We start from the raw sequence: 21,358 nt of genomic DNA on the forward strand, positions 1-21,358 counted from the left end.
TTGGGTGACCTACGCCGCATCAAGCAACAGCTGGGAGAGACCCTGAAAAAGTACATCCAGCGCTTCAACGGCGTGCGTATGAAGATCCCCAAGGTGACCGATGAGGCCATCATCTCAGCATTTTCCGACGGCGTCCGCGACATCAAGATGAAGGAGGAGCTCACCATCCATGAGGAGCTGTGAACGACTCTGGAGCTGTTCAACATAGCAACCAACTGTGCAAGAGCTGAGGAGGGCCGTCTCTCCCTCCTCGAGCTCCCCGTTGTGGATCCAGAGGAGAAGAAGGCCAAGGTCAAGGGTGTGAAGCGCAAAGGGGTGGCCGTGCTCACGGCAGAACCGGACACCAAGCGCGGCCGAGATCTTCCCGAGTCGTCCAAGGGCAGTCGTATGTTTTGCGCCTTCCACAATGCGTGCACCCACAACACCAACGATTGTCAAGAGCTCAAGGCCATTCAAGATGGACGCTTCAGTCGATGCCCTGAGTGCAACGACCGGGGCTACGACCGAGGAGGTGGACGAGGTGGAGGACGTTGGGATGACCGTGGGCCCCGCCAGGAGTGGCGCGACCAGCCTCGCGAAGACTGCTGGCAGGACCAGCCTCGTGAGGGCGCCTGGAGGGACCAGCCTCATGAGGACCGTCCTCAGGGAAACCCTGGTCTCCCTCTGCTGTCGCCGCCAAGGAGGAACGACGACCACCAATAGGACGAAGGAGCTGGGGGCTTCCAGGAGCCGCACGCCATCGCCTGCATCTTGGGTGGCACTCAAGCCCTAGCCTCCCAGCGCATCTTCAAGCAGTTCTCTCTCGAGGTGAATGCAGCCCTCCCCAAGCTCGAGGCCACGCGCCCGCTCAGATGGTCCAAGTACGCCATCACGTTTAGCTCGGCGGACCAGCTCAAGTGCGCGGCAACCTCTGGCGTTCTCCTGATGATCTGTTCACCCGTTATCAGCAATGTCCAAGTCACCAAGACCCTCATCGATGGCGGCGCGGGGCTCAGTGTCCTGTCCGTCGAGACATTCGACAGCCTTCAACTGCCATATGATCAGCTCCAGCCCACCAGGCCTTTCTCAGGAGTGACTGACGGCTCCACCACCCCGATAGGGCAAGTTCGTCTCCCTGTCGTCTTCGGTCAACGCGACAATACCACATCGAACTCGTTGACTTCAACGTCGCCCACATCCGCCTGTCGTACAATTCCATCCTCGGGTACCCGGCGCTAGCCAAGTTCACGGAAGTCACCCACCATGGCTACAACGTCCTCAAGATGCCGGGAAGTGGCGGAATCATCACAGTCCCTTGCGAAGAAAGAGACGCGGTGTGCTCCCTCGAGCGCGCCTTCCAAGTTGCGTCAATCGAAGACCCTGACAGCGCGGGTGCGCAGAACCCTCCCAAGGCCAACCTCAAGAAGAAGAAGCAGCTACTCCGCACTGGACCTCAAGGGAGTGGCACCTCCAGCGGCGCCACCTCAGGATCTGTGCCCGCGCCTGGGGCGCCTCCCTCCCTCGCATAGGGAGGCATGCCCGGCGCTGTCCTTGGGCAGGGCTCGGGGGCTCTCTTCTGGAGGGCCTCGGACCTGGCCAACGTCACGAGGGAGGCACTCGGGCACAGCGTGGAGGCGTGCTTCACGACACGTTTCCCTCAGGAGGATATCGGGCGAGGAGCGCCCGGCGCTCAGGAGTTCATCGTCAAGACCACCCAGGAGCTTCAGGAAGCAAGAGCCATACGCTGCGACCGCCGCCCACCTAGCGTTGCTCCCCACCCAGGCGAGGGTGGTGAGCTACGCGTCTGCATCGACATCCCAGGGCTCAACAGGGCCGCATCTCAGGAGCGCTTCTAGCCTTCGCGTGCTAGCCGGTGTGAGGGTCCGCCTCACAGCTACGTTCGCATGCCGTTCAGCCTGCCGAGCGTGGCTGCCGTCTTCTAGCGCAATCTGCGGAGCATCATGGCATGTCAGGAGGCCAGGCATCACGTAATCCTGGCAGAGATGGAGACGGCCCTTAGGAGGCCACCCTAGCCTCCAGAGCCTCCCGAGGCTCAGGGCCTCGACGGCTCGTGAGGAGCGACTTCTTCGCTACGTGTCTTCAGCTGCCCCAACACCCCTTCGACAACCAAACCAGGTGACATTTTCCAAGTTCATTCAGCTGGGAGCACCCCTTGGGCTGAATCATTCCCAGGCCACGTGGGTCAGTCACTATGGCATGTATCCGCTTGCATCTTTAGTTCACCTTGCTGGGGACGCCCCTCGGGCTGCATCATCGCCAAGCCGCTCGGGTCCAACCCAGTGGCATGAATCATTCTCGCATTTACCTAAGCCAGTTTGCTTCTCATGCATAATCTATCTATGGTTATCACCTGCTTGATTGTCACCCACCATGGGAGCCGCACGCCGATTGTCTTTCTTCAGGATCCTTCGCACAAGAAGTCTAGGCACGGCGTCTGTGCTCGGCCCGTCCCTACAGCATCTATAAATCCAACGGCTGAGCTTTGTCTGGCGGGCCGGCCCCGTTCACCTCACCTCTTGCGGTCGCTGGTGCTTGGCCTTCTTGTGCGACAGCCTCAGGAAATTCCTTCGGTGCAGGTCGTCTAACCATCTCGCAGGAACGCCACAGCCTCAAGAACCAAGGCCACGCGCAACCCGCCTTGAGGTAGGGCCTCGTGAGTCCCGCGCTGGCTCACAAATGCCCAGATACACCTCGTCTTGCCCTGTCGTGAAAGCGAGGTGTCAGGGCGGGGCAGTACACACCCCGGGGGCTCTCTGCAGCAGGGAGTCCCCTCCCGTGTGCCAGTGGCGGACCAGGAATCACCATGGCGGTTTGCGCCCTTCCTCGCGCTAACTTGCAAGAACTTCCTAAGGACTACAGCGGGCAGTACCGCGGACTATCTCTCTTCTCCCATGCGATTCGCTTGCGTGTTAAAAGGAGGGTTCCTGAGCATCGCGACTCAAGAGCTCTTACCGGCTCTCCAGCCCTCACCCTTGGCCTTGCCCACGGCATCGCAACCTGGCATACCAGTGGCGGCTGAGCTCGCTCGAGGGCCGGGACCTGAGGACGCAGAGCACTCAGGAGAGCATGGAGAAGAGGGGGAGGCTCGCATGGGCCTAACCTAGCTACTCGACAGTGGCCGACGCACTAGTCTAGCACAACATGAGGAAGCAGCCCCGGAATACCAAGATAAGTCTTGTACCTGGACCGACCCAGTGCTATGGCATAAGATCCTTGCCTTTTCGCTGCCCTGCTGTGGCAACGTCGCCTCCCTTTCCCATCGTCAGGTAGCTACTTGCACGCTAAAGGGGACCTCTTGAGCATCGCGCCTCGGGAGCTCTTACTGGACCTTGGGCCACTCACCTCTTGGCCTTGACCACGGCATCGCGACCAGGCATACCAGCGATGGATGAAGCCTGCGTGGGGACCGGGACCTGTCGGCGTAGAGCACCAAGCTACCGCGGGGTTGGAAAGGGGAGACCTAGCCTCAGGAGGACATGCGTTCGCAATTTTTTGTAATAAGGACGATATGAACAAAAGATATTACAGACGCTTTACACGCCCCCGCAGGGTCCATTTCGATTCCTCGTAGGGAACAAAATGAAAGGAATCCCTAGGAGCTCTATCTACACGCGCCGGACGTCGCCGACGCCATCATCAACAGCGGGCCACGAGAGGTCGGCGCCAACCCCATCCAGACCAGCGACGACGACGGCCGGACGCTGCGGCCTTGCTCCGAGAACAGCGGTAGCTCGGGGGCACGTAGCTATTGTCGCTTGTCTTTGGAGTCTCAACTGGCTGAGGAGAGTCGCAGGACCGCCAGGAGTCGCCGCTGCTGCTGGAGCAGCTGCGGGCGAGGCTAGTGGCAGGCCCGGCGCCAGCTGCCACGCCGTCCTGGCGACCCCCTTTAGGGCAGCACTCTAAGCGGTGGCCTTCCTTGTCGAAGACCTTGAAGAAAAGCATGGAGGCGTGATACGTCTCCAACGTATCTATAATTTTTTTATTGCTCCATGCTATATTATCTACTGTTTTGGACATTATTGGGCTTTATTATCCACTTTTATATTATTTTTGGGACTAACCTATTAATCGGAGGCCCAGCCCAGAATCGCTGTTTTTTTGCCTGTTTTAGGGTTTAGAAGGAAAGGAATATCAAACAGAGTCCAAACGGAATGAAACCATCGGGAACGTGATTTTCTCAATGAACAAGACCCGGGAGACTTGGACCATACATCAAGAAAGAAAACAGGAGGCCACGAGGTAGGGGGCGCGCCCACCCCTACCAAGCACGCCCTCCACCCTCATGGGGCCCCTGTTGCTCCACCAACGTACTCCTTCCTCCTATATATATCCACGTACCCCCAAACGATCAGATACGGAGCCAAAACCCTAATTTCACCGTCGCAACTTTCTGTAACCACGAGATCCCATCTTGGGGCCTGTTCCGGAGCTCCGCCGGAGGGGGCATCGATCATGGAGGGCTTCTACATCAACACCATAGCCCCTCCGATGAAGTGTGAGTAGTTTACCTTAGACCTACGGGTCCATAGTTAGTAGCTAGATGGCTTCTTCTCTCTTTTTGGATCTCAATACAACGTTCTCCCCCTCTCTTGTGGACAACTATTCGATGTAATCTTCTTTTTGCGGTGTGTTTGTTGAGACCGATGAATTGTGGGTTTGCGATCAAGTCTATCTATGAACAATATTTGAATCTTCTCTGAATTCTTTTATGTATGATTGGTTATCTTTGCAAGTCTCTTCGAATTATCAGTTTGGTTTGGCCTACTAGATTGATCTTTCTTGCAGTGGGAGAAGTGCTTAGCTTTTGGTTCAATCTTGTGGTGTCCTTTCCCAGTGATAGTAGGGGAATCAAGGCACGTATTGTATTGTTGCCATCGAGGATAACAAGATGGGGTTTTCTTCATATTGCATGGGTCTATCCCTCTACATCATGTCATCTTGCTTAAGGTGTTACTCTGTTTTTAACTTAGTACTCTAGATGCATGTTGGATAGCGGTTGATGAGTGGAGTAATAGTAGTAGATGCAGGCAGGAGTCAGTCTACTTGTCTCGGACATGATGCCTATATACTTGAACATACCTAGATATTCTCATAACTATGCTCAATTCTATCAATTGCTCAATAGTGATTTGTTCACCCACCATAGAATACTTACGCTCTCGAGAGAAGCCACTAGTGAAACCTATGGCCCCCGGGTCTATCTTTATCATATTGATCTCCTACTACTTAGTTATTTCCTTTGCTATTTACTTTGCCTTTATTTTACTTCGCATCTTTTATCATAAAAATACCAAAAATATTATCTTATCATATCTATCATATCTCACTCTCGTAAGTGGCCTTATAGGATTGACAACCCCTATTTGCGTTGGTTGCGAGGATTTATTTGTTTTGTGCATGTACGAGGGACTCGTGCATAGCCTCCTACTGGATTGATACCTTGTTTCTCAAAAACTAAGGGAAATACTTACGCTACTTTGCTGCATCATCCCTTCCTCTTCGGGGAAAACCAACGCAGTGCTCAAGAGGTAGCAAGAAGGATTTCTGGCGCCGTTGCCGGGGAGGTCTACGCAAAAGTCAACATACCAAGTACCCATAACATACCCTTATCTCCCGCATTACATTATTTGCCATTTGCCTCTCATTTTCCTCCCCCCCACTTCACCCTTGCCATTTTATTCGCCCTCTCTCTCTCTATATCCTCCTTCTCTTTCTCTATTTGCCTCTTTTTGCCCGCTTGCTTTCTGTTTGCTTGTGTGTTAGTTTGCTTGCTTGTCACGATGGCTCAAGATAATACTAAATTGTGTGACTTCACCAATACCAACAATAATGATTTTATTAGCACTCTGATTGCTCTTCTTACCGATGCTGAATATTGTGAAATTAATACTGCTTTGCTGAATCTTGTCATGAAAGATCCGTTTTCCGGCCTTCCTAGTGAAGATGCCGCTACCCATCTAAATAGCTTCGTTGATTTGTGTGACATGCAAAATAAGAAAGATGTGGATAATGATATTGTTAAATTGAAGCTATTTCCTTTTTCGCTTAGAGACCGTGATAAAGCTTGGTTTTCGTCTTTGCCTAAAAATAGTATTGATTCATGGAATAAGTGCAAAGATGCTTTCATCTCTAAGTATTTTCCTCCCGCTAAGATCATCTCTCTTAGAAATGATATTATGAATTTTAAGCAACTTGATCATGAACATGTGGCACAAGCTTGGGAGAGAATGAAATTAATGATACGTAATTGCCCTACTCATGGTTTAAATTTGTGGATGATTATACAAAATTTTAATGCCGGATTGAATTTTGCTTCTAGAAATCTTTTAGATTCGGCCGCGGGAGGCACTTCTATGCAAATCACTTTAGGAGAAGCTACTAAACTCCTAGATAATATTATGGTTAATTATTCTCAATGGCATACTGAAAGATCTACTAATAAAAAGGTGCATGCGATAGAAGAAATTAATGTTTTGAGTGGAAAGATGGATGAACTTATGAAATTATTTGCTAATAAGAGTGTTTCTTCTGATCCTAATGATATGACCTTGTATACTTTGATCGAGAATAATAATGAGTCTATGGATGTGAATTTTGTTGGTAGGAACAATTTTGGTAACAACGCATATAGAGGAAATTTTAATCCTAGGCCTTATCCTAGTAATTCCTCTAATAATTATGGTAATTCCTACAACAATTCCTATCAAAATTATAATAAGATGCCCTCTGATTTTGAATCTAATATTAAAGAATTTATTACTTCGCAAAAGAATTTTAATGCTATGATTGAAGAAAAATTGCTTAAGATTGATGATTTGGCTAGGAACGTTGATAGAATTTCTCTTGATGTTGATTCTTTGAAACTTAGATCTATTCCACCTAAGCATGATATCAATTAGTCTCTCAAAGCCATGAGAATTTCCATTGATGAGTGCAAAGAAAGAACCGCTAGGATGCGTGCTAAGAAAGATGCCTTTATAAGAGCATGTTCTTCTAGTTCCTATGAAAATAAAGATGAAGATCTAAAAGTTATTGATGTGTCCCCTATTAAATCTTTTTTTTGCAATATGAATCTTGATAATGATGGGACTGAATATGATCCACCTTTACCTAGAAGGTGTTCCAAGAATTCGGAATTTTTTGATCCTGATGCTAAAATTGCTAAAGTGGGATTGAAGAAATTAAAACCCTAGATGTTGCTAAACCCACTATTATGGATTTCAAGGAATTTAGCTATGAAAATTGCTCCTTGATTGATTGTATTTCCTTGTTGCAATCCGTGCTAAATTCTCCTCACGCTTATAGTCAAAATAAAGCGTTTACTAAACATATCGTTGATGCCTTGATGCAATCTTATAAAGAAAAACTTGAATTGGAAGTTTCTATCCCTAGAAAACTTTATGATGAGTGGGAACCAACTATTAAAATTAAAATTAAATATCATTTATGCTATGCTTTATGTGATTTGGGTGCTAGTGTTTCCACGATTCCAAAGACTTTGTGTGATTTGTTAGGTTTCTGTGATTTTGATGATTCCTCTCTAAACTTGCACCTTGCGGATTCCACTATTAATAAACCTATGGGAAGAATTAATGATGTTCTTATTATTGCAAATAGTAATTATGTGTCCATATATTTTATTGTTCTTGACATAGATTGCAATCTTTCATGTCCTATTATTCTTGGTAGACCTTTCCTTAGAACGATTAGTGCAATTATTGATATGAAGGAAGGAAATATTAGATTACAATTTCCAGTAAAGAAAGGCATGGAACACTTTCCTAGAAAGAAAATTAAATTACCTTATGAATCTATTATGAGAGCCACTTATGGATTGCCCACCAAAGATGGCAATACCTAGATCTATTCTTGCTTGTTATGCCTAGCTAGGGGCGTTAAACGTTAGCGCTTGTTGGGAGGCAACCCAATTTTATTTTTATTTCTTGCTTTTTGCTCCTGATTAGTAATAAATAATTTATCTAGCCTCTGTTTTGGTTGTGTTTTTTGTGTTTAATAGTGTTTGTGCCAAGTAGAACCGTTGGGAAGACTTGGGGAAAGTCTTGTTGAACTTGCTGTAAAAAAACAGAAACTTTAGCACTCACGAGAAATGCTGTCATTTTTATTTGGAAAGTGATATTTAGTTAATGTTTTTTGCAGATGATTAATAGATAAATTCCTCACGTCCAGAACTTTATTTTAGAATTTTTGGGGCTCCATATCTTGTGCTAGCTACAGATTACTACAGACTGTTCTATTTTTGACAGATTCTGTTTTTCGTGAGTTGTTTGCTTATTTTGATGAATCTATGGCTAGTAAAATAGTTTAAAAACCATATAGAAGTTGGAATACAGTAGGTATAACACAAATATAAATAAAGAATGAGTTCATTACAGTACCTTGAAGTGGTCTTTTATTTTCTTTTGCTAACGGAGCTCACGAGATTTTCTACTTTAAGTTTTGTGTTGTGAAGTTTTCAAGTTTTGGGTAAAGATTTGATGGATTATGGAACAAGGAGTGGCAAGAGACTAAGCTTGGGGATGCCCATGGAACCCCCAAGATAATATAAGGACACCTAAAAGCCAAAGATTGGGGATGCCCCAGAAGGCATCCCCTCTTTTGTCTACTTCTATCGGTAACTTTACTTGGAGCTATATTTTTATTCGCCACATGATATGTGTTTTTCTTGGAGCGTATTGCATTATTTGAGTCTTTGATTTTTAGTTTACCACAATCATCCTTGTTGTACACACCTTTTGATAGAGACATACATGATTTAGAATTTGTTAGAATACTCTATGTGCTTCACTTATATCTTTTGAGTTATATAATTTTGCTCTAGTACTTCACTTATATCTTTTAGAGCACGGTGGTGGATTTGTTTTATAGAAACTATTGATCTCTCATGCTTCACTTAGATTATTTTGAGAGTCTTAATAGCATGGTAATTTTCTTAAAATCCTAATATGCTAGGTATTCAAAGTTAGTAAAATTTCCTTAAGAGTGTTTTGAATACTAAGAGAAGTTTGATGCTTGATGATTGTTTTGAGATATGGAGGTAATAATATCAAAGTCGTGCTAGTTGAGTAGTTGTGAAATTGAGAAATACTTGTGTTGAAGTTTGCAAGTCCCGTAGCATGCACGTATGGTAAACGTTATGCAACAAATTTGAAACATGAGGTGTTATTTGATTGTCTTCCTTATGAGTGGCGGTCGGGGATGAGCGATGGTCTTTTCCTACCAATCTATCCCCCTAGGAGCATGCGCGTAGTACCGAGGTTTTTGATGACTTGTAGATTTTTGCAATAAATATGTGAGTTCTTTATGACTAATGTTGAGTCCATGGATTATACGCACTCTCACCCTTCCATCCTTGCTAGCCTCTTCGGTACCGTGCATTGCCCTTTCTCACATTGAGAGTTGGCGCAAATTTCGCCGGTGCATCCAAACCCCTTGATATGATACACTCTTTCACACATAAACCTCCTTATATCTTCTCAAAACAGCCACCATACCTACCTATTATGGCATTTCCATAGCCATTCCGAGATATATTGCCATGCAACTTTCCATCATTCCGTTCATCATGACAAATTCATCATTGTCATATTGCTTAGCATGATCATGTAGTTGACATAGTATTTGTGGCAAAGCCACTGTTCATAATTCTTTCATACATGTCACTCTTGATTCATTGCATATCCCGGTACACCACCGGAGGCATTCATATAGAGTCATCTTTTGTTCTAGTATCGAGTTGTAATCATTGAGTTGTAAAAAAATAGAAGTGTGATGATCATCATTTTCTAGAGCATTGCCCCCAAGTGAGGAATTAAAAAAAAAGAGAAGGCCCAAAAAAAACAGAAAGGCCATAAAAAAGAGAAAGGCCATATAAAAAATGAGAGAAAAAGAGAGAAGGGACAATGTTACTATCCTTTGCCACACTTATGCTTCAAAGTAGCACCATAATCTTCATGATAGAGAGTCTCTTGTTTTGTCACTTTCATATACTAGTGGGAATTTTTCATTATAGAACTTGGCTTGTATATTCCAACAATGGGCCTCCTCAAGTGCCCTAGGTCTTCGTGAGCAAGCAAGTTGGATGCACACCCACTAGTTTCTTTTGTTGAGCTTTCATACATTTATAGCTCTAGTGCATATGTTGCATGGAAATCCCTACTCCTTGCGTTAACATCAATCAGTGGGCATCTCCATAGCCCATTGATTAGCCTCGTTGATGTGAGACTTTCTCCTTTTTTTGTCTTCTCCACATAACCCCCCTCATTATATTCTATTCCACCCATAGTGCTATGTCCATGGCTCGCGCTCATATATTGCGTGAAAGTTTATAGGTTTGAGATTACTAAAGTATGAAACAATTGCTTGGCTTGTCATCGGGGTTGTGCATGATGAGAGCATTCTTGTGTGACGAAAATGAAACATGACTAAACTATATGATTTTGTAGGGATGAACTTTCTTTGGCCATGTTATTTTGAGAAGACATAATTGCTTAGTTAGTATGCTTGAAGTATTATTATTTTTATGTCAATATGAACTTTTGTCTTGAATCTTTCGGATCTGAATATTCATACCACAATTAAGAAGAATTACATTAAAATTATGCCAAGCAGCACTCCGCATCAAAAAATCTGTTTTTATCATTTACCTACTCGAGGACGAGCAAGAATTAAGCTTGGGGATGCTTGATACGTCTCCAACGTATCTATAATTTTTGATTGGTCCATGCTATATTATCTACTGTTTTGGACATTATTGGGCTTTATTATCCACTTTTATATTATTTTTGGGACTAACCTATTAACCGGAGGCCCAGCCCAGAATCGCTGTTTTTTTGCCTTTTTTAGGGTTTCGAAGGAAAGGAATATCAAACGGAGTCCAAACAGAATGAAACCTTCGGGAATGTGATTTTCTCAACGAACAAGACCCGGGAGACTTGGACCCTACGTCCACAAAGAAAACAGGAGGCCACGAGGTAGGGGGCGCGCCCACCCCCAACAGGCGCGCCCTCCACCCTCGTGGGCCCCTTGTTGCTCCACCGACGTACTCCTTCCTCCTATATATATCCACGTACCCCAAACGGTCAAATACGGAGCCAAAACCCTAATTCCACCGCCGCAACTTTCTTGATCCACGAGATCCCATCTTGGGGCCTGTTCCGGAGCTCCGATGGAGGGGGCATCGATCATGGAGGGCTTCTACATCAACACCATAGCCCCTCCGATGAAGTGTGAGTAGTTTACCTCAGACCTACGGGTCCATAGTTAGTAGCTAGATGGCTTCTTCTCTCTTTTTGGATCTCAATACAACGTTCTCCCCCTCTCTTGTGGAGAACTATTCGATGTAATCTTCTTTTTGCGGTGTGTTTGTTGAGACCGATGAATTGTGGGTTTATGATCAAGTCTATCTATAAACAATATTTGAATCTTCTCTGAATTCTTTTATGTATGATTGGTTATCTTTGCAAGTCTCTTCGAATTATCGGTTTGGTTTGGCCTACTAGATTGATCTTTCGTGCAATGGGAGAAGTGCTTAGCTTTGGGTTCAATCTTGCGGTGTCCTTTCCCAGTGACAGTAGGGGCAGCAAGGCACGTATTGTATTGTTGCCATCGAGGATAACAAGATGGGGTTTTCTTCATATTGCATGAGTCTATCACTCTACATCATGTCATCTTTCTTAAGGCATTACTCTGTTTTTAACTTAATACTCTAGATGCATGCTGGATAGCGGTCGATGAGTGGAGTAATAGTAGTAGAAGCAGGCAGGAGTCGGTCTACTTGTCTCGAACGTGATGCCTATATACATGATCATACCTAGATATTCCCATAACTATGCTCAATTCTGTCAATTGCTCAACAGTAATTTGTTCACCCACCGTAGAATACTTATGCTCTCGAGAGAAGCCACTAGTGAAACCTATGGCCCCAGGGTCTATCTTTATCATATTGATCTCCTACTACTTAGTTATTTCCTTTGCTATTTCCTTTGCCTTTAATTTACTTTGCATCTTTTATTATAAAAATACCAAAAATATTATCTTATCATATCTATCAGATCTCACTCTCGTAAGTGGCCTTATAGGGATTGACAACCCCTAGTTGCGTTGGTTGCGAGGATTTATTTGTTTTGTGCAGGTACGAGGGACTCACGCATAGCCTCCTACTGGATTGATACCTTGGTTCTCAAAAACTGAGGGAAATACTTACGCTACTTTGCTGCATCATCCCTTCCTCTTCGGGGAAAACCAACGCAGTGCTCAAGAGGTAGCAAGGCGCCATCGTGCTCAAAGTGGATGGTGAGGGAACCTTCCGCACGGCAGACGCGAGCGACCTCGCCCCAGCCTCGAGTCATGAAGATCCTCCCGGAGGAGACGGCTTCAACCTTTGCTCCAGTCGCTGGGGCGTCGCAGTCGGCGTGCTGCAGCCAGAGCTCGAGAGGACTCCTCGGCGACATCTTTGTGGAGAAGAACTGCAGGAAGCGGATCCAAGTGCTTGGAGGCATCGCCGCCCATAGCACGAACTCGCACGAGGAGTCCACGACGTGGACCCCTTGGGCGATGGCGTGCGCCACCGTGGCACGGCGGCCCTTGCCCTGGCACGAGCGACGGCGCTCGGCGCCCCTCCCGCCAGAGCCGTCGGCTTGGGCGTATAAGGGCAACAGATGCCCAGGAGGCGGCCACTCGTACCACTGCCGTGACACTACAGGCCTCACGACTATCTTGCGACGATGGGACCGTGTCTTCTTCGGTGGGAGTAGCTCGGGCTCGTTGAGGGGAGCCTTGCCCTTCTCCGCGGCCGAGAAGCTCCGTATCAGCGCCATGACCGCGCAAGCAAGCAGTGGAGCGGGAGAAGTAAAGGAAGGGATGGATTACGGGGCCTCCGCCCCCCACTTCCCATTTGTAGCCAAGGGGAGGCCAACCGCCGGCTCCCATGATCTAAGGTAATAATGATCTTTTCTGCATGCAGCAGGGACTCGTCAAGTCGGGTAGTTGCTGAGGCAGCATGGGGAAGCGGAGACGCCCATGTCCAATCAGTCGCCACGTGCCAACCGTGGCCACAGGCTGTTGGGTCCCACGGCGCTCCGCACTTGCCCTTTGGCTTCGCCTCGAAGCCAAGCCCGAGCGCGCCTTGGGCCCGGGGGCTACTGTCGGCGTTTTGGGAACGGGGGTCCCTAGACTTGCCTGCCTGCGGCCCGCGGCATGGCTCCACCAGCGGCCCTGTATGGCCCATCTTCACCAGCAAACACTCAAGACCCTCGCTAGGGGCCAAGCCTCACGAGGCGGACGATGCACGACCTCCTCAGGGGCAGCCTCATTAGGCTGGCTCGCGAGGGGCGGAGAGATCAAGGCAAGGGACACCTCGCGAGGTTCCTGTGACGTAAGCCATGACGATTGGAGCCAGGTGGGTGCCAGGCGGGTGCCAGCGTGGAGTGTCCTTGCTTCCTCTTTGGTGCTAAAGAGGCAAGCACAGGCGAGGAGTCCCAAGGCATCAGGCAAAGGTTTCCATGTCGGTGCAACAAGACCAAGACCAGCAGGACAGCAGGACGAAGGTCGCCGTGAAGCCCAAGACGGCGTCACCACCTGAGCCTTTGGCAGGCGAAGACTACTTTTGTCAGGATAACTTGTACTAGTTGTCTCCCTTCGAATTTGGACGTTGTGGGATGCCTTCCCACTCAATATTTGGGAGGAGGACCAGGGCCTCTCTATATAGGACTAGCCACCACCATATAAGGGAACCAGCTCATCCAGACCATCCCGAACCACACAAGCTCACCGAGCACAAGAACACTTCTCCTCAGGAGGCTGTTCTTCCCTTGTAACTGTTCATCCTCAGCCCAAGAGGAAATCCACCACACCACACTGGAGTAGGGTATTACACCACAACGATGGCCCGAACTAGTATAAACTCTTGTGTCTCGTGCTCTTTGGGTTCGTCGAGCTAGGCTGTGAGATCGTGGAGTGTGCGACTAGAGAGGGGGAGAGATCTTCGTGCGCACCCCAGTGTTCGAACCTCAAGGGTTTTGCCGGAACCCGAAATCTGATAGAAGCAAACTTCCTAAAGATATTCATCCTTTTCCTATGAACAAAAATTCTGAAATTTTTAGTCCACAATTTTTTATCAACAAAACTTCACAAAATTGATAGCAACAACTCAAAGGGATACATAGAGGCCCTAGCAAGCATTCAAACTACTTAGAACTCTAAGAATTCAACATGCAAGCTCATCTACAGTAGCACCAAGAGTATCTAATTATTCAAAATATAAACCACTAAAACAAAAACTAATTGGACAAACGGTGGAGTCACATACGAAGCAACAATCCCGTGAAACAGTTTCAGAAACGGAGCTTCGAGCAAAGAGATCAAAATCCGCGGGTTTCAGAGCAAGAACACGGGAGAGAGAGCAGTGGAGAATTTTTTCTAGAGGTAAGTGATGATGTGGTGTGAAGGGATAAGTGACGTGGGGAACACAACCCACCAGGGCGCGCCTGGGGGTCCTGGCACGCCCAGGTGGGTTGTGCCCACCTGGTGCACCTCCCTCTGATATTATTTGCATGAAAAAATCTTAAATAATTAGAAAAAAATCGTATTAAATTTTTAGAGCATTCTGAGAAGTTTTATTTTTTGTCATTTTTTATTGCACGGGAAATTCAGAAAATAGACAAAACATGGCATTTTATTTTATTTAACTAATAAAAACAGAAAACAAAAGGTAGGGAGAGAAGGTAGTGCTTACTAAATTCATCAACTTCACACCTCTCAAAAATGATTCATTAACAAGGTTGATTAGGCCTTATTAACAACCACTTTCGTTTAGCATGAAACCTAAGAACTTTCGTAAATCACTAAGTTACCTCAATGGGGATATGAATGTTCCCAACAATAAGCATTTCGTATTTGTTTTTGATAGTAGGTAGAGGTATTTGAAGACTTCCAATAGTGATTGTCAGAGACTTTTCAATAACATTAATACCATTCACTTGGAATTGTTTCTTCAGAAAGTGCACCGTATTCTCATTACCATTAATGTGAAATGTGACCTTGATTTTATTGCAATCAATAACAGCCCCTGCAGTATTCAAGAACAGTCTACCAAGGATAATCGACATGTTGTCGTCCTCGAGTATCTCAAGTATAACAAAGTCAGTCAAAATAGTAACATTACCAACAACAACGGGCACATCCTCACAAATACCGATTGGTATGGCAGTTGATTTGTCAGCCATTTGCAAAGATATTTCAATAGGTGTGAGTTTATTCAAATCAAGTCTTTTATATAAAGAGAAAGGCATAATACTAACACCAGCTCCTAAATCACATAAAGCAGTTTTCACATAATTATTTTTGATAGAGCAAGGTATAGTTGGTATTCCCGGATCTCCAAGTTTTTTAGGTACTCCATCCTTAAAAGTATAACTAGGAAGCATAGTGGAGATTTCGGCTTCCGGTATTTTCCTCTTATTGGTGATGATGCCTTTCATATACTTTGCATCAGGAGGCATTTTAAGGATATCAATCAAGCGAGTACGCAAAAAGACTGGCCTAAGCATTTCAGCAAAGCCTTCAAATTCTTCATTATATTTCTTTTTAGTTGACTTTGATGGAAAGGGCATAGGTTTTTGAACCCATGGTTCTCTTTCTTTACTGTGTTTTCTAGCAACAAAGTCTCTTTTAACATACCTTTTATTCTCAGGTTGTGGTTATCAAGATCAACTGATGGTTCTATCTCAACATCATTATCTGGTTCCTCATTATTTGGTTGACTATCTTCATGAACCTCATCATTATCTTTTTCATTATCAGAAGGTGAGTGTTCACTACTAGGTTGAGTTTCAGCATCAGAGATAGAGACTTCATTGCCAGGAGGTTTTTCTAGTTCAGGTTCACCAGAGGCATGCAAAGTCCTATCATTTTTCTTTTTCTTCTTTTTCTTGAAGGACTAGGTGCAGTGGTGTTATTTGCTTGTGAGTCTTGTTCAATTCTTTTTGGGTGTCCCTCAGGATAAAGTGGTTCCTGAGTCATTTTACCTCCTCTAGTTGCAACTCTAACATCAAAGTCATGTATATTATTGTTCATTTCATCTAGCAACTCTCTTTGTGATTTAGCAACTTTTTCTAACTGAATTTGAACCATAGAAGCATGTTTTCCAACACCTCTAACATCATTTGAGATTCTAAATAACAAGTCACTCAAGCGAGCAATCATATCAGAATTGTATTTCAATTGTTTCGTAACATTTGCATTGAAGTAATCGTGTTTCCTAATGTAATTTTCAAACTCATAAAGGCATTGACTAGGGTGCATATTGTGAGGATTGTCATTATCATTGAACTTCATTAGAGAATTTACCTCTACCACCTTAGGCAGTGGTGGTGTATTAAGCCCATGTATTTCTTCAATAGGAGGTAAATTTTTAACATCCTCAGCTTTAATACCTTTTTCCTTCATAGATTTCTTTGCCTCTTGTATATCTTCAGGACTGAGATATAATATACCCCTCTTCTTCGGAGTGGGTTTAGGTTGTGGTTCAGGAAGAGTCCAATCATCATAGTTTTTCAATATTTAATTCAATAATTCTTCAGCTTGCGGAACAGTTCGTTCCCTGAAAACACAACCAGCACAACTATCTAGGAAGTCCCTAGAAGCATCGGTTAGTCCACTATAGAAGATATCAAGTATTTCATTTCCTTAAGAGGATGATTAGGCAAAGCATTAAGTAACTGGAAAAGCCTCCCTCAAGCTTGTGGGAGACTCTCTTCTTTAATTTGCACAAAGTTAAATATTTCCTATAAAGCAGCTTGTTTCTTATGAGCAGGGAAATATTTTTCAGAGAAGTAATAGATCATATCCTGGGGACTATGCACACAACCAGGAGCAAGAGTATTGTACCAAGCTTTAGCATCACCCTTTAATGAGAAAGGAAATAATTTGGGAATAAAGTAATAGCGAGTCTTCTCATCATGAGTAAAAAGGGTGGCTATGTCATTCAGCTTAGTAAGATGTGCCACAATAGTTTGAATTTCATAACCATGGAAATGATCAGATTCAACCAAAGTAATTAACTCTGGGTCCACAGAGAATCATAATCCTTATCATCAATAAAGATAGGTGAGGTAGCAAACTTCGGATCATATTGCATTCTAGCATTCAGAGATTTTTCTTTATACTTGCATAATAATTTCTCTACATCATCTCTATCCTTACAAGCAAGAATATCTCTAGTTGTCTCCTCATTCATAACATAACCTTTCGGTACCTAAGGCAATTCATATCTAGGAAGGCTTGTTCTAGCAGGTGTTTCAGGAGTTTCAGTTTCAAGCTCATCATCACATTCAACAACATCATGTTGTATTACTCTAGCAATATGTTCATCAAGAAATTCACCAAGTGGCACATCATCATCATTAAGCAAGGTACTAGCATCATCATAAGTATCATTCATAGCAGAAGTAGCATCATCAATAACTTGCGACATATCAGGATTAATAGCATGTGGTGGTGTTGCAAGTTTACTTATAACATAAGGTGAATCTAAGGCAGAACTGGATGGCAGTTCCTTACCTCCCCTCGTCTTAGAGGGATAAATCTTAGTCTTAGCATCCTTTAGATTCTTCATAGTGATAAATTGATAATAATCCCAAGTGACACAACAAATATAGCTATGCTCCCCGGCAACAGCGCCAGAAAAAGGTCTTGATAACCCACAAGTATAGGGGATCGCAACAGTTTTTAAGGGTAGAGTATTCAACCCAATTTATAGATTCGACACAAGGGGAGCCAAAGAATATTTGAAGGTATTAGCAACTGAGTTGTCAATTCAACCACACCTGGAGATTAATTATCTGCAGCAAAGTGATCAGTAGCAAAGTAGTATGATAGTTTTGATAATAGTGACAACAATAATAGTAACGGTAATAGTGATAGAAGTAGTTTTGTAACAAGTGCAACAGTAACGATAGCAGTAGTAACTTGGCAAGAACAATATAAGATAAATTTGCAGGCATTGGATCGGTGACTTGTTGGATGATATTCATCATGAGACAGTTATAACCTAGGGCGATAGGGCACTAGCTCCACTTCATAAATATAATGTAGGCATGTATTCCGTAAATAGTCATAAGTGCTTATGGAAAGAACTTGCATGACATCTTTTGTCCTACCCTCCCGTGGCAGCGGGGTCCATATTGGAAACTAAGGGATATTAAGACCTCATTTTAATAGAGAACCAGAACAAAGCATTAACACCTGGTGAATATATGAACTCCTCAAACTACGGCCATCACCGGGAGTGGTCCCAACTATTGTCACTCCGGGGTTGCTGGATCATAACACGTAGTAGGTGATTATAACTTGCAAGATCAGATCTAGAACATGGATATAATTGTGATAACATAAATGGTTCAGATCTGAATTCATGGCACCCGGGCCCAAAGTGACAAGCATTAAGCATGGCAAAGTCATAGCAACATCAATCTCAGAACATAATGGGTACTAGGGATCAAGCCCTAACAAAACTAACTTGATTACATGACGAATCTCATCCAACTCCTCACCAACCAGCGAGCCTACGGAGGAATTACTCACTCCCGGTGGGGAGCATCATGGAATTGGCGATGGATAAGGGTTGGTGATGATGAAGAACGAAGATCCCCCTCTTCGGAGCCCCAAACGGACTCCAGATCTGGCCTCCCGATGAAGAACAAAAGGTGACGGTGGCTCCTCTCGTGGATCATGATAATTCTTTCTCCCTGATTTTTTTCAAGAAAAATGAGATTTTATAGCGTCGGTTTTAGGGTCTATGGGGCCACCAGGTGGGGACAACACACCTGGGCGCGCCAGGAGGGGGTGTGCCCTGGTGGGTTGTGCCCACCCAGGTGCCCCCCTCTCGTGGATCTTGGCTCCAGAAATTCTCTTTATTGGTATAAAAATTCCTTGCAAAGTTTCGTTCCATTCCGAGAACTTTATTTCTGCACAAAAACAACACCATGGTAGTTCTGCTGAAAACATCGTCAGTCCGGGGTTAGTTTCATTCAATTCATGCAAATTAGAGTCCAAAACAGTGGAAAAGCATTAGGAAATGTAGATACGTTGGAGACGTATCACAGACCAATTTGCTTATGTAATGTTGTTTACATAGTTTTTTCCAAGGTGATTCGTGCTAGGCTTAAAAACCTCTTAATGCAGATTATTAGCCCAACGCGGTGTTTTGTCCTAGGGCATTTGATCGCTGATAATGTTCTCATTGCGTATGAAAGTCTTCATGCAATCAAGAAAGAAAAAGGTAGGAAAAGAAGGCTGGTGTGCAGTAAAAGCATGGTATGCAGAAGGCTTAAGACCATGTGGAATAGGTGTTCCACTACAGGAATCGGGCACTTTGCCGTTTTCCATGGCTGACGGCAAAGGCTTGCCTGGCAGACGGCAAAGGCCTTTGCCGTCAGCCAGCAGACGGCAACATGTCCGGCTGAATAAGCTACGGCAAAGGGCACTTTGACGTCTGCTGGCAGACAACAAAGATGAAATGGTCTTTGTCATCCGCCAGCAGACGGCAAAGGACCTGGACGGCACACGTGGCAGCTTAGGGCCGTTAAGGGGTTTACGGCGTGCTTTGCCGTCCGCTGGTAGACGACAAAGACCTTTGCATCTTTGCCGTCTGCCAGTGGACGGCAAAGTGCACAAATATGCTGTCCCCAGGTAGCATAACAACACATATACATACCAAATCATATCCCTGCCATATGGATATGATCATCCAACACATATACATACCAAATGAAAAGTCCATATGTAACATATATAGCTAGCCAACATATCCAACAACAACCATACAATGGTTTCATCCATACATACATATATAGGTATCAAGTTTCACATTGTTCATCCTACAAAATCAAAACAAAAAGGAAGCACAAGGAGAAGAGTAGAATCCATCAATGCAAGCTTCCTCATCAAAAGCAAATTTGCAAATTGGGAAAGAAGAAAGTTAGAAGAAGAAGAAGACTAGAAGAAGAAAAGTAGCTAGAAGAAGAAGGAGAAGAAGAAGAAGAATTTTTCTTCTCTTTCTTTTCTCCTCTCCTCTTCTTTATCTTCTTCTTCTAACTAAGCTAGGTAAAAATGCTAAGTGTAGGTCATTTTAGAGGTAAGCTAGGTAAATATGTCATTTTGGAGCATAGTAAGGTTATTATGTCATTTTTGTGGAAAATAAGCTAGGTCTATGTCATTTTGGAGGTAACAAAGATTATCATGCCATTTTGACCTAAGTATGTCATAAATGAACTGAAGAAGCTAAGTATAGGTCATTTTTTAGCTAACCTAGGTAGTTATGCCATTTTTGACCTAAGTAAGCTAATTATGTCATAAATGAACTAGTTAAGCTAAGTATAAATCATTATTGAGCTATTCGAGGTAGTTATGCCATTTTTTAGCTAACTAAGCATATTAAGTAATTTAGGAGGAAAAAAATGCTAAGTATAGGTCATTTAATAGCTATCCTAGGTAAAGTATAGGTTAACTAAGCTTATTATGTCAATTTGGAGAAAAATAAGGTAAGTATAGGTCATTTTTGTGGTAACCTAGGTGATGATGCCATTTTTGAGCCAACTTACGTAAGTAAAGCTTATTGTTTATCTAACTTAGGTAATTATGCCATCTAGGAGGAAAATAAGCTAAGTATGCATTTGTTAAGCAAAACACTACAGATAACTTACCCTCATCACAGCAAATGCGATGAAGATCGCAACTAAGGTAACAATTGATCCAACGGCATAATGATACCAAGCCTCATTATCAATGGCATATTTTCTAATATTCTTAAGCTTCAGGCGCATTGCATTCATCTTCAAGCGCATTGCATTCATATTCATCTTGTCACCATCGACGAGATCAGCAACATACAACTCTAATGTCATCTTCTCTTCTTCAATTTTTTTAATTTTTTCTTTCAAATACTCATTTTCTTTTTCAACTAAAATTAACTTCTCGACAAGAGGGTCGGTTTCAAATTCCGGTTCACATACCACCTAGATTAAAATATCTCTATGTCAACTTGATGGCCATAATTGTCATAAATGCGAAATGCAACAAATAGTTATGAAATAGAATTTACTACATCCGAATCATAAAGCGGGTGAGGGCCAACGGGGACGGACATCAAGACCATGGCACTATGTATATGAAACAATCATACAAAGTAAGAAAATTATACAAGTAATTATATAAATCATACAATCATACAAGTAACTATCGCTAACTCTTCAACCGAATCCTTTTGGATTGATACGTCTCCAACGTATCTATAATTTTTGATTGTTCCATGCTATTATATTATCTGTTTTGGATGTTTAAT

This window comes from Triticum aestivum, chromosome 6A (assembly GCF_018294505.1).
Source record: "Triticum aestivum cultivar Chinese Spring chromosome 6A, IWGSC CS RefSeq v2.1, whole genome shotgun sequence".
Taxonomy (NCBI): domain Eukaryota; kingdom Viridiplantae; phylum Streptophyta; class Magnoliopsida; order Poales; family Poaceae; genus Triticum; species Triticum aestivum.